General features: G+C 47.0%; 1 protein-coding gene across 2 annotated transcripts in view; it reads left to right on the forward strand.

The window, feature by feature from the left end:
- LOC144892213 (uncharacterized) overlaps window positions 1-13469 on the forward strand; it is a 108848-nt gene that overhangs the window by 34376 nt on the left and 61003 nt on the right. The window lies entirely within an intron of this gene.

Genomic DNA, 13469 nt, shown 5'->3' on the forward strand with positions numbered 1-13469 from the left:
GAAGAGGAACGACAGACGTGCTTTTTATTGTGAGGCAGTTGCAGGAGAAGTACATGGAGAAGAGGAAGAAGTTGTTTCTTAGGTTTGTTGATCTGGAGAAAGCATTCGATAGGGTTCCACGTGAAGTAGTGACATGGGCATTGAGGAAGTTAGGAGTGGAGGAATGGTTGACCATGACCAGAGTAGTGATGTCAATGTACAAAAGCGCACACAGCTGCAAGGACGAAGGACGGGAACAGTGGTGAGTTTGAGGTGAAGGTGGGAGTGCATCAGGGGTCTGAACAAAGTCCACTACTATTTGTAGTTGTGATGGAGGTGCTGGCTCGGAACGTAAAGGAGGGTTTATTGTGGGAGTTGTTGTATGCAGATGATCTGGTGTTGATTGCAGAAAGTATGGATGGACTGAAGGAGAAGATGAACAAGTGGAAGGAATGTATGGAGACAAAAGGTCTGAAGGTGAGTATCGGAAAAACGAAGGTGATGGCAAGTGGGAAAGCATGTGGTGAGGTGGAAAGAACTGGGGCGTGGCCGTGTCCTGTGTGCAGGAAGGGTGTCGGAGTGAATTCCATTCAATGTACAATGTGTGCTGAGTGGGTTCATCAAAAATGTAGTGGTTTGAGAGGGTCATTAACCAGTGTGGCAGCTACATTCAAGTGTAAGGTGTGTACAGAGGGAGCTGCAGATGGAGGAAATGTTGAGTTGGATCTTGGAGATGGTGTGAAGCTGGAAGGTGTGAAAACATTTTGTTACCTAGGAGACATGCTGAATGGAGAAGGTGGATCAGACTCGGCAACGGTTGCGAGAGTGAGATGTGCATGGAAGAAGTTTCGGGAACTGAGTGCCGTGCTGACGAGGAGGGGGTCTCGTTGAAGCTGTCAATTAATTAAAATTTTCGCACCCACATTCTCCGAATTTCCTAGAGGGAACTCCGACGTGTTTTCCACACCACTGCTCATGCTGCGGAACCTCTGTGGACGTCACACCCATAAACGCCACCCTGTAACCTTCACCACGCCCACTCGCACCGTGGTGCTTCCCCCAAACAATGCACACTCGCAAGCCTCTTCCTGGATGAGCACACACAACTTTCACACCCGGCCGTCTCACGATCCCTCGCACACCATTTATTCACACAATGCACTCCACAGTCATTCTCACTCCATTCACACACATGGGTCACCCCATGATAGTTTACACACGACTTTACATATGAGCCATCCTGCCGAGGTTCCACAGCTGAATTTGTCATTCATGTCAGGTGCACCATCCGTGCCACGCACGCTCAGCCGCACACCATTCCTTGGGAAATCTTTGTTCAATCATCTGCACACGGGCATTTCTCCCGGCATGGACCATTCACACACCGTGACATGCAGTGCATTGAACTCTGACCTCCCTTGTTCCGGAACGGATTACAAACTTGTTCTTTTTAATCTCCCGCACACAGGACCAGAACAACAACAACAACAACAACATGCATTTTAAGGCCATTTTCCCTGCAAGAGCGGGGGTTAGCCTTGCAGGCCCCATGACAATCTTCTCCATTTTGCCCTATTTTCTGCATCTCTCCTTGTTAACCCCCTTGCCCGCATGTCTTCTTCCACCGTCTTTAGCCAAGTCTTTCTCGGTCTTCCCCGTCCTCTACTTCCTTCTACATTTATTTCCATCACTCTTCTCAACCAGTCACTTTCATCCTTCCTCAACACATGACCAAACCATCTCAACCTGTTCCTCTTCACAACATCAATCACAGGCTCTATTCCCATCATCTTTCGCAATTCATCATTTGTCTTCCCCTCTCTCAACGATACTCCGCACATTCACCGAACCATTCGCATTTCCACCCTTTCCAGCCTTCGTTGCTGCTCTACATTCATGACCCATGTCTCGCTCCCATAAATCATAACACTTCTCACACATGCAGCATACACCTTTCCCTTCAGCTTCAACGACACTCCCCTCCTCATCAGCACGCCACTCAGTTCCCGAAACTTCTTCCATGCACATCTCACTCAAGCAACCGTTGCCGAGTCCTGATCCACCTTCTCCATTCAGCCTTTCTCCGAGATAGCAAAATGTTTTCACACTTTCCAGCTTCACGCCGTCTCCAAGATCCAACTCAACATTTCCTCCATCTGCAGCTCCCTCTGTGCACACCTTACATTTGAATGTAGCTGCCACACTGGTTAATGACCCTCTCAGACCACTACATTTTTGATGAACCCACTCAGCGCACATTGTACATTGAATGGAGTTCACTCCAACACCCTTCCTGCACACAGCACATGGCCACTTCCCAGTTCTTTCCACCTCACCACATGCTTTACCACTTGCCATCACCTTCGTCTTTCCTATATTCACCTTCAGACCTTTTGTCTCCATACTTTCCTTCCACTTGTTCATCTTTTCCTTCAGTCCATCCATACTTTCCGCAATCAACACCAGATCATCTGCATACAACAACTCCCACGGTAAAACCCTCCTTTACAGTCTGAGCCAGCACCTCCATCACAGCTACAAATAGTAGTGGACTTAGTACCGACCCCTGATGCACTCCCACCTTCACCTCAAACTCACCACTGTTCCCGTCCTTCGTCCTCACAGCTGTGCGCGCTCTATTGTACATTGCCATCACAACTCTGATCAACCATTCCTCCACTTCTAACTTCCTCAATGCCCATGTCAATACTTCGTGTGGAACCCTATCGAATGCTTTCTCCAGATCAACAAACCCAAGAAACAACTTCTTCCTCTTCTCCATGTACTTCTGCTGCAACTGCCTCCCAATAAAGAGCGCGTCTGTCGTTCCTCTTCCTGGCATAAATCCAAACTGCATTTTGTCGATCTTCACCTTCTTCCTTATCCTCCTCTCCAACACCCTTTCCAATACCTTCATTCCATGCTCCAATAACTTTATCGCTCGGTACGAGCCACACTCCAGAGGGTCACCTTTCCCCTTGTATAGAGGGACAAGGGTACTCAGTTCCCAAGCCACTGGAATGCGGCCTTCTTTCACCACCAGATTACAGATCTCTGTCATTCTCTTCACACCTGAACTTCCTGCTGCCTTCAACATATCTCCCACAACTCCCGTCGGCCCTCCCGCTTTTGTACTCTTCATTGCTTTTATCGCTTCCTTAACTTCCTTCTCAGTTATCTTCTCTGCCGGTCCTAAAACTGGGTTACTCTCTATGTTGCCATCCCATTCATTCTCTGTATTCAACAGCATTTCCATAGATCTTTTCCATCTTCCTTTAAGTCCATCTGGGTCCACAACGATTTGTCCCACTTCATCCTTCAAGCAACTCACCCCCATCACATCACACCTCTCTTTCGCTATCTGCTTTGCAATCCTGAATACCGCTCTCTGACCCTCTACCGAATCCAAGCGTTCTCCAAACATTTTCCTACATGTCTCCTGCGCCTTTGCTACCTCTTTCTTTGCAGCCTTCTTGGCTGCCTTATAACTTTCATGCTCTGCTTTTTCTGCTCCCGTACCCTTCGCCTTCTGCCACTCCTTGAACTTCTTCCTCTTCTCATCAATCCTCTTTCCAACTTCATCATCCCACCACCATGTTTCCGAGTGCCTCGGTGGTCCTTTTGGCCATCCACATACCTCACCAATGGCTCCCAACAGACTATCTTTCATTGACATCCAACCACTTTCAAGCTCAACCACATCATCCTCGACCCGACTCAGCCTCTCTTTTAATGCCTCCCTCACTGTCACCTCTTTCAGCCTCCACACCTTCATTCTCGGTTGGTACTTCACCCGCCGAGCTCTCCTCGCACCTTTCACCCTTATGTCGCAGACAACCAAGTGGTGCTGTGAAACAGCCTCCTCCCCCGGGATCACCTTTGTGTCCCGGAGGTGCCCCCTGTCTCGCCTACGCACCATCAGGGGTCAACAGTTGTCATCGACCCACCTGACGTGTATGTAACAAGCTTATTATCCCCTTTCTGGAACTGAGTATTACAAATCAACAAATCAGCTCCATCAGCAAACTCCAAAATCCTTTCACCTTCTCCATTTCTCACACCATATCCGTAACCCCCATGAACTCCCTCAAAACCGTCCATACTCCTTCCCACATGTCCATTTAGGTCTCCTCCTACCACAACAACTTCCTCATCTTTCACATTTTCCATCAGCTTCTCTATCGCACACCAGAACTTGTCCTTCTCTTCATCGCTCCGACCAACCTGCGGAGCATATCCCGAGATGATGTTCACCAAGAGCTTTCCAATCATCATTTTCACCATCATCAACCTATCGCTCACTCTGGTCACACTCACCACACTGTCTACAAACTCCTCAGAAAACAGGACACCAACACCATTCACGCCCTCCGGGCACCCTTGCCACACAAACTTGTATTTCTGTCCCTGCCTACCCTTCACCATTCTCACACCACTTCCCTTCCATCTCGTCTCTTGCACACAACATATGTCCACTCTTCTTCTAACCAATACTTCCACCACTTCTGCTGATCTCCCTGTCATTGTCCCTACATTCCATGTCCCAAACCTCAGAAACCGATCTCCACTTCGGGCTGTACCCTGCCCATATGTAGTTGTTATTGTCATGGTTCTCTTTTTGAGCAATGTTTTTATGGCCGGATGCCCTTCCTGACGCCAACCCTCTTAGTCGCCTCTTACGACACGCAGGGATACGGTGTACCTATTCTAACCAGGGTACACACCGTACACACTGGTCCAAGTCAATTCATGTAAAACTAAAAGCACAAGGATGGCCGAGTCGTCCTCCCAAATACATTACACATACAAGCTCCTCCACAAGCTTGGGATCACCATTGATAACAAAGAAAAGGTTCGTTTACACTGCACGTTAAGTAGCTAAGATGGCCAGGCGTACAGAATGTAAACGCAACACTTTCGAAGGTGATGATGCACGAAAGAAAATGCTTGATGCTTGATGAAATGAAAATGAAAATGCTTGATGAAAATGCTTGGTGCACGAAAAAACGATCAATAAACTATATTCCCAAATGGAGCACTACCAAACATACCCAAATACAGACAAAGGGAAATCCAACTGAAAAACAGAGGTGTGATTTAGTCGGCACTTAGTCTTAAATCGGCTGGTGTATCTCGTCAGGAATCATCAAAGATCGTCCGAGGCCCTGGCGTCTTTGCGCATGAAACACACTCCTTGGCGCGAAGTAGGCCTTCCGTGTGAAGCGAACGGCCTTGGCGTGCAGCTCGCTCTTCCCAGCCGTGCTTGTCCTCACGATGTCTGCACGGAAACCACAGCTCTCTGTCCACAGTTCCCCTCCTCACGACCGACCCCAGCAAGACGTCAGAAGACGACCGCTCCTGATGAAGCCGGGACCCGAACTCACATGACGTGAGAATGTCTTGCCTGATCGATGTACCTCCAAATTGGCTGGTGTATCTCGTCAGGAATCGTCAAAGATCGTCTGAGGCCTTGGCGGGAAAATGTGTTCGTTGGCGTGAACTAGGCCTCGCTGCGTGTCCGCTCCATGCACAGTTTAAGAAGGTCCGCAGGACGAACCGCCGTCCGCAGGACACAGGACCGCAGGACACAGGACCAGAACATACAGCTATTTTATATTTTTCACGCTCGGGCGGCTCAACCCTCCTGTTAGTCAAGCTAACGGTTACCCACGTCTGGGTCTGTGCATGACCCGTACTCTCACGCGTTCATGCACTCCACTCTGCACGCTCCCGGCACACACCCTTTCACACCATGCATTCGCTCCAGTTGACACAGCCTCACCTCATCGTGGTCCGCTTTGATCGCTCATATCCTCTCCACCTGCACCTGACATGCGTTATCCCGATCTTTACACTTTTTGCTGCACATTCCATGATCTCTTCCTTCACATTCTTTGCCCTCCAGCTTGTCTCTCATCATTCTTCTTTGCCTTTATCCATTTCATCTTTTATCTTTATTATTTCCCGATTTGAATCCTTTGGTTCTTCTTCTGAGATTACTTTAGTGTCTTCCATTCGTTTTTCATTTTCCGTTCTATCTTCTCCATTGTTCGTCCCATTTTTTCTGTCTTCTGTGTTTGGTCATCATGTCCCATTTTACATTCCTTCTTACTTGCCAACATTTCCCTTTTTACGTCCTTCTGAGCTGCCCTTAGATCCTGCATTTCTTCTGATTTGCTTGTTCAGTTCTTTTTGCCCATCTGCAAGTCCTTTTACTCCCTGTTTGGGTTAATTTACCTCTTGTTTAATCCCATTTATCTCCTCAATCATTCCAGCCTCACCTGCCCTCATCTCATTACGTTCACATTCTTCCTCACCTCACCTAACCTCATGCATGTCACCCTTTATGCCAGCCAGCCTGGCTCTCCTCCATTTTCTTCATCATCTGTGCCATAACATGACTAATCAACAACATCAAATGGTCGCTGCCAGACTGCGATGACAAGGTGACCCACTATTCCGTGCCATTGGTGCTGCCTTGTCCAGGGGCTGGTGGATCCAAAACCTTGATCTTTTCTACCCCCGCTAATTCACCCCAGATACATTTTTATGAAATTCCAACTTCTTTCCTGGAAGTCCTTGCAGGGTCCATATGTTTTATACCTCTCCCATCTCCCCCCCAAGCCCTCTCCCTCCCACACTTCTCTCGATGTCCCTGCTCTCAAATGTTGTGTTTGTGTCCTTCCCCCTCTGTCCCCATATTGTCTACCGCTCCCCTTATTTTGTGTTTTATGTGTCGGTTTGACTTTTCATGTGATTAATGTTAGCTCTTTCGCAAGCCTCGATGTTGTATGCAAAAAAAACAAACAAAAAAAACCCTCAAAACCGTCTATACTCCTTCCCACATGTCCATTTAGGTCTCCTCCAACCACAACAACTTCCTCATCTTGAGAGAGGAGGCTTGGGTCCTCGATCGCAATCAGCACAATCACTGCTGCCCTCCCTGGTCCTTCTCCCACAATGTTACATTCATGTACAGCTTCCTGGGCCATTAGCTCCTCCATATCCTCCTCAAGTAAGCCCACTTGATCCTGCTCACCTTGACTTGACAAAGCTGGACAATTTTTTAAAGTCCAAGTTCATCCTACACACCTTACAATTTTTGGTGTGCCGCTTATAGCTCCCCATTTTAGGATCTCACTCCTGACATCAATTGTTCTGGACGCAGGGTTCTCCCTCTTTTAACAAGAGAAAAATGACCACAGTGTGATCACCAGCTGCGACGTGTAGAATCATGAGGATATCCGTTGCAATATGCACGAACAAATTCGACCAGTCATAAAATTATGCGCATGCACTCGCGTCTTTTTGTCTTTCAGTTCTGGTCTTGTCCTTTGTTTTGCGACGCAACATGCTTCATCAATTGATTACACCTAATTTGTGTCAAGTTCTGTGAAATGAGATTTATATGAAAACATTCATGTTGTCTTTGTTGCTAAATTTATTCTGGTTTTTTCAGACAAATCGCGATTTTAGTCCGCGATGTTCTTACCTCATACCAACGCACGTCCGAGTGTATGCGCATGCAACAACAACAATCAGTCATTTTAAGGCCATTTTCCCTGCAAGAGCGGGGGTTAGCCTTGCGGGCCCCATGACAATCTTCTCCATTTTGCCCTATTTTCTGCATCTCCCCTTGTTAATCCACTTGCCCGCATTTCTTCTTCCACCACCTTTAGCCAAGTCTTTCTCGGTCTGCCCCGTCCTCTACCTCCTTCTGCATTCATTTCCATCACTCTTCTCAACCAGTCACTTTCATCCTTCCTCAACACGTGACCAAACCATCTCAACCTGTTTCTGTTCACAGCATCCATCACAGACTCTATTCCCACCATCTTTCGCAATTGATCATTTGCCTTCCTCTCTCCCAACGAGACTCCGCACATCCACCGAACCATTCGCTTTTCCACCTTTTCCAGTCTTCGTTGCTGCTCTTCGTTCATTACCTATGTCTCGCTCCCAGAAATCATAACACTTCTCACATGCAGCATACACCTTTCCAGGGATTATCCTGGGGGATTATAGCAATGGGAGAAAATCTCCCTGTGTACAAAACAATGAGATTTTTTTCCAAACACGATGGGATTATACAAAATTAAATTAAAATTGAAATTAAATTAAAAGGGAAACCCATGCATATACTTAACATGAATTGGCTGGTGTATATATATGAAACAGCAACACATTGACTTTTAGAGTGTATCAGTGTTTTGTTTTTAACATTAAACACTAACAGTAAGCACGTTTTCTTTACAATATAGTAAATATTCATTTTTTGGTATCTGAACAGTAATTACTTTTGACATAAAAGATTTTCTCTGATTATGCGTGAAAATTGAAACCATTTAACTGATATAATCGAAAGGAAAAAAAAGTTTAAAGTTTTTACCTGATACTTGGGCCGTGGGAATCTTCCTCTCTGATAGATGTTGTTGGATGGCTTTAAATATGCCACTTCCCGTTGCCGAAGTGATATGCAGATCCGTCAAAAATAGAGTGAAGGGCGTCATAGTTTTTGGATCCAAAATTCTGGCTGTTACACACAGCTTGTGATGTACAGCAATGTCTGTACTCTCGTCCATCATCTATCTATAATTCCAGTAATCTCTGTACGTTTGTTTGTTTGTCTGTGACCGCTGTTTCTCGACAACTACCGGTCCGATATACTTGAAACTTGCCAGGTATATTGCTGGGGACCCGAGGATGTGCCTTTTCAAGGTTTCATATTAATCGGAGAAGTACTTACCGAGCTATGTCCAAAAAACGCTTCAACCAATCAGAGAGCAGCGAGCTATCACGTGTGCCGAACGTGGCGATCAGACTCTGCCTCGGACGGCACATTTGACAGCGTATTCATTTATTTCACGTTGGCAAACTATGTTGGCGTTAAACTATGTTTTACAACGAATTAAAACTAATTTGCGATTCATTCGCTTTCCTGCGCGTTTGTGCACGCGATGGCGATTTCTTTACCAAACTCCGGAAGCCGTTCGCTTTGGACCAAACCATTTCATGTAAATAGAGGGGGGGGATTGTCACTATACTCGCAAGCCGTTCGCCGTTCGCTTTGGCTTTGAGAATGGACCAAACCATTTCATGTAAATAGAGGGGGGGGATATAATTTTAGATATAGATATAGTACGGGCAATGCCCTAGTAATTGTAATGGCAGGTGACTTGTGGAGCTTCTCGCTGACGGATTTGTCAATTGTTGTGGAAATGGCATCCAGAAAACCACAGGCTGATTTATAACTCGCATATGTCACATGTATGTTCACTTTTAAATTCTCCAGATTTGTGGTATTAAGCTCTGACAACAAGGTCAGCAAGCTGTTATACTTAGACAGGGGAATTGCTTCCTTCGACATCCAATACACCACTTTCAGACACGTCAAAATACTTTCCTCTTCTTTTGATTTAGACCCTCAACCGTGAGTTGAAGATTTGTTCTCGCCAGTGGTGCTGCAATCGCTCGTTGGTGATCAGATGACGATATATGTCAGGTTATTGTAGTCGTTTTGAAATTATTTGTACCTTCACTTAGACTGTTGACCAACTTCTCCGATCTACACAGTGAACAATACATTTTGTTCTGATCGGCATCATATTTCAGCCAGTCTCCGAATTTAAGGACCCAGCTATCTTGAAACGTTATTAAAGTTTTGCCGGAAGTAGATGTCTGCACTGTGGTGGCCCTGGCCACTGTCCCGCTTTCGCCCTGCACACAGTCACTAGCTGGATCATCCTGGTTGTGCTCGGTGTTAGAACTACTGCTGGTACCTATGAAGAATCGTTTTATGCTTTGCCCATCAGGCTGTGGTTGCGGAGGTCTCTTTTTCGGCGGCATTTTCGGAAAAAGCGTAATCCAGAAACTACTGCACACAGCGAACACGTGGTTGCCGAAAAGCCGTCGTTTAATGCCGCAAAATATTGTCACGGCTACCGCAAAGCGTGAAAGTGAAATTAAAATGGCTACGGTCTGTTTACAGTTGAGAATAGCTTCGTCTTTGACAACTTCCAGACCTGAGAAAAGCAGTAGTAAGTACACGATTTCAGCCTGTTTCGTCTGAAAACTACACCGTGACAACTGACACGCTCCATGCGATTTTTTTAATTTTTTTTTTTAAATCGCTCTGGCCAAAATTGTATGCGATATTTTCCAACTTTATGCGAGAATATCGCGGAATCATGGCCAAAGTCAATCCCAGCCTTTCCCATCTGCTTCAACAACACTCCCCTCCTCGTCGGCATGCCACTCAGTTCCCGAAACTTCTTCCATGCACATCTCACTCCAGCAATCGTTGCCGAGTCTGATCCACTTTCTCCATTCAGCATGTCTCCGAGGTAGCAAAATGTTTTCACACCTTCCAGCTTCATGCCGTCTCCAAGATCCTACTCAACATTTCCTCCATCTGCAGCTCCCTCTGTGCACACCTTACTATTGAATGTAGCTGCCACACTGGTTAATGACCCTCGCAGACCACGACAATTTTGATGAACCCAATCGGTGCACATTGTACATTGAATGGAGTTCACTCCGCCACCCTTCCTGCACACAGCACACGGCCACTTCCCAGTTCTTTCCATGTCACCGCATGCTTTACCACCTGCCATCACCTTCGTTTTTCCGATATTCACCTTCAGACCTTTTGTCTCCAGACATTCCTTCCACTTGTTCATCTTCTCCTTCAATCCATCCATACTTTCCTCAATAAACACCAGATCATCTGCAAACAACAACTCCCACAGTAAACCCTCCTTTACGTTCGGAGCCAGCACCTCCATCACAGCTACAAAGGGTAGTGGACTTACTACCGACCACTGATGCACTCCCACCATCACCTCAAACTCACCACTGTTCCCGTCCTTTGTCCTTACAGCTGTGCGTGCTCTTCCGTACATTGCCATCACTACTCTGATCAACCATTCCTCCACTCCTAACTTCCTCAATGCCCATGTCACTAATTCACGTGGAACCCTATCAAATGCTTTCTCCAGGTCAACAAACCCAAGAAAAAACTTCTTCCTCTTCTCCATGTACTTCTCCTGCAACTGCCTCACAATAAAAAGCACGTCTGTCGTTCTTCTTCCTGGCATGAATCCAAACTGCATTTCTTCCATCTTCACTTTCTTCCTTTTAACAAGGAAATTCGGAGATTGCCGAACTCGTTCCCAAGACTTGCCCCTTCTGCTTGTGACCTGAGGGAGGGAGAAGTTTTTGTCTTTACCTGGAGGTGATCAAATCAATTCCCCTTTAGAAATTAGGGTTAGGGCAATTTCTGTTGATGGCGTGTGCCGTGCGTAGGTCGGATACGCACGTGAGCGGGCACGTCATACGTCACAGCGAGTGTGAGTGGCATCCGAAAAGTGTGGACAACGTAGTGAGTGAGTGGGCAACTTTTTGGGAGAACTGGGGACCGGCTGAACGTGGCCGCGATGGGATCAGCCGAGGTCACGCGACCGATCCTGTGTCTTAATTGTGGAAGAAGAAATGCGGGCAAGGGGGTTAACAAGGAGAGATGCAGAAAATAGGGCAAAATGGAGAAGATTGTCATGGGGACCGCAAGGCTAACCCCCACTCTAGCAGGGAAAATGGCCTTAAAATGCATGTTGTGTGTGTGTGTTGTGTTCACTTTCTTCCTTTTCCTCCTCTCCAACACCCTTTCCAATACCTTCATTCCATGCTCCAATAACTTTTTCGCTCAATACTAGCCACAGTCCAGAGGGCCACCTTTCCCCTTGTATAGAGGGACGAGGGTACTCAGTTCCCAATCCACTGGAATGCGGCCTTCTTTCACCACCAGAATACAGATCTGTCATTCTCTTCACACCCCAACTTCCCGCTGCCTTCAACATGTCTCCCACAACTCCCGTCGGCCCTCCCGCTTTTCTACTCTTCATTGCTTTTATCGCTTAGCCTGGTGTTGGCTTAGCGGTTAGGGTGCCGGCTTGGGATCCTAGGATCCTGGGTTCGAATCCCGGTCGATCGCTGAATTTACGCCAGGGGGGTTGACTCAGCCTGTCATCCTTCCGAGGTCGGCAAATTGAGTACCAGCTTGCTGGGATGAATGATCACAGTGTGTACCCCGGTTTAGAATAGGTACACCGTATCCCTGCACATCGTAAGAGCGTGACCAAGGGTTGGCGTCAGGAAGGGCATCCGGCCATAAAAACATTGCCTCAAAACAGGGAACCATGATTGTCATGGGGCCCGCAAGGCTAACCCCTGCTCTAGCGGGGAAAATGGCCTTAAAACGATCATTCATTCATATATTCATTGCTTTTATCGCTTCCTCAACTTCCTTCTCAGTTATTTTCTCTGCTGGTCCTAAAACTGGGTTACTCTCCATGTTGCCATCCCATTCATTCTCTGCATTCAACAGCATTTCCATATATCTCTTCCATCTTCCTTTAATTCCATCTGGGTCCACAACAATTTGTCCCACTTCATCCTTCAAGCAACTCACCCCCATCACATCACACCTCTCTTTCGCTATCTGCTTTGCAATCCTGAATACCTCTCTCTGACCCTCTTCCGAATCCAAGCGTTCTCCGAACATTTCCCTTGATGCCTCCTGTGCCTTTGCTGCCTCTTCTCTTTGCAGCCTTCTTGGCTGCCTTATAACTTTCAGGCTCTGCCCCCATACCCTTCACCTTCTGCCACTCCTTGAACTTCTTCCTCTTCTCGTCGAGCCTCTTTCCAACTTCATCTTCCCACCACCATGTTTCCGAGTGCCTCGGTGGTCCTTTTGCCCATCCACATACCTCACCAACGGCTCCCAACAGACTATCTTTCATTGACATCCAACCACTTTCAAGCTCAACCACATCATCCTCTGCCATACTCGGCCTCTCTTTTAATGCCTCCCTCACTGTCACCTCTTTCAACCTCCACACCTTCATTCTCGGTTGGTTGAAACCAAAGCTTTCAGAATCATTGGAATCTCCTGCGATGAAGCTAACTCCGAGGGCCTTTCACTCACTCAACGCAGGCAGGTTGGTGGTCTTTCTGTTTTCTACCGACTCCTCTCCGGCCTTGCTCCCCCAGCTCTCTCTGTGCTCTGTCCCCCAAATATTCCCACAGGTCGCACAAGATCTGTCAGCAACACTCTTGGTTATACTGCCAAAATCTAGGCTCTCTGCTCACCTTCACTCCTCTTTTCTCCTGCCTCTGGAACAAACTCCCCCACTCCCTTCAATCCCACGCCTCCCTCCAGGTCTTTAAAACAGCTGTTCACCACCATCTCTTATCTTCCCCCATCCAAAACCTTGATCTTTTCTACCCCTGCTAATTCACCCCAGATACACTTTTATGAAATTCCAACTTCTTTCCTTGAAGTCCTTGCAGGGTCCATATGTTTTATACCTCTCCCATCTCCCCCCAAGCCCTCTCCCTCCCACACTTCTCTCGATGTCCCTGCTCTCAAATGTTGCGTTTGTGTCCTTCCCCCTCTGTCCCCATCTTGTCTACTGCTCCCCTTATTTTGTGTT

The sequence above is a fragment of the Myxine glutinosa genome, chromosome 5 (assembly GCF_964187855.1).
Source record: "Myxine glutinosa chromosome 5, kmMyxGlut1.1, whole genome shotgun sequence".
In the NCBI taxonomy this organism is placed as follows: domain Eukaryota; kingdom Metazoa; phylum Chordata; class Myxini; order Myxiniformes; family Myxinidae; genus Myxine; species Myxine glutinosa.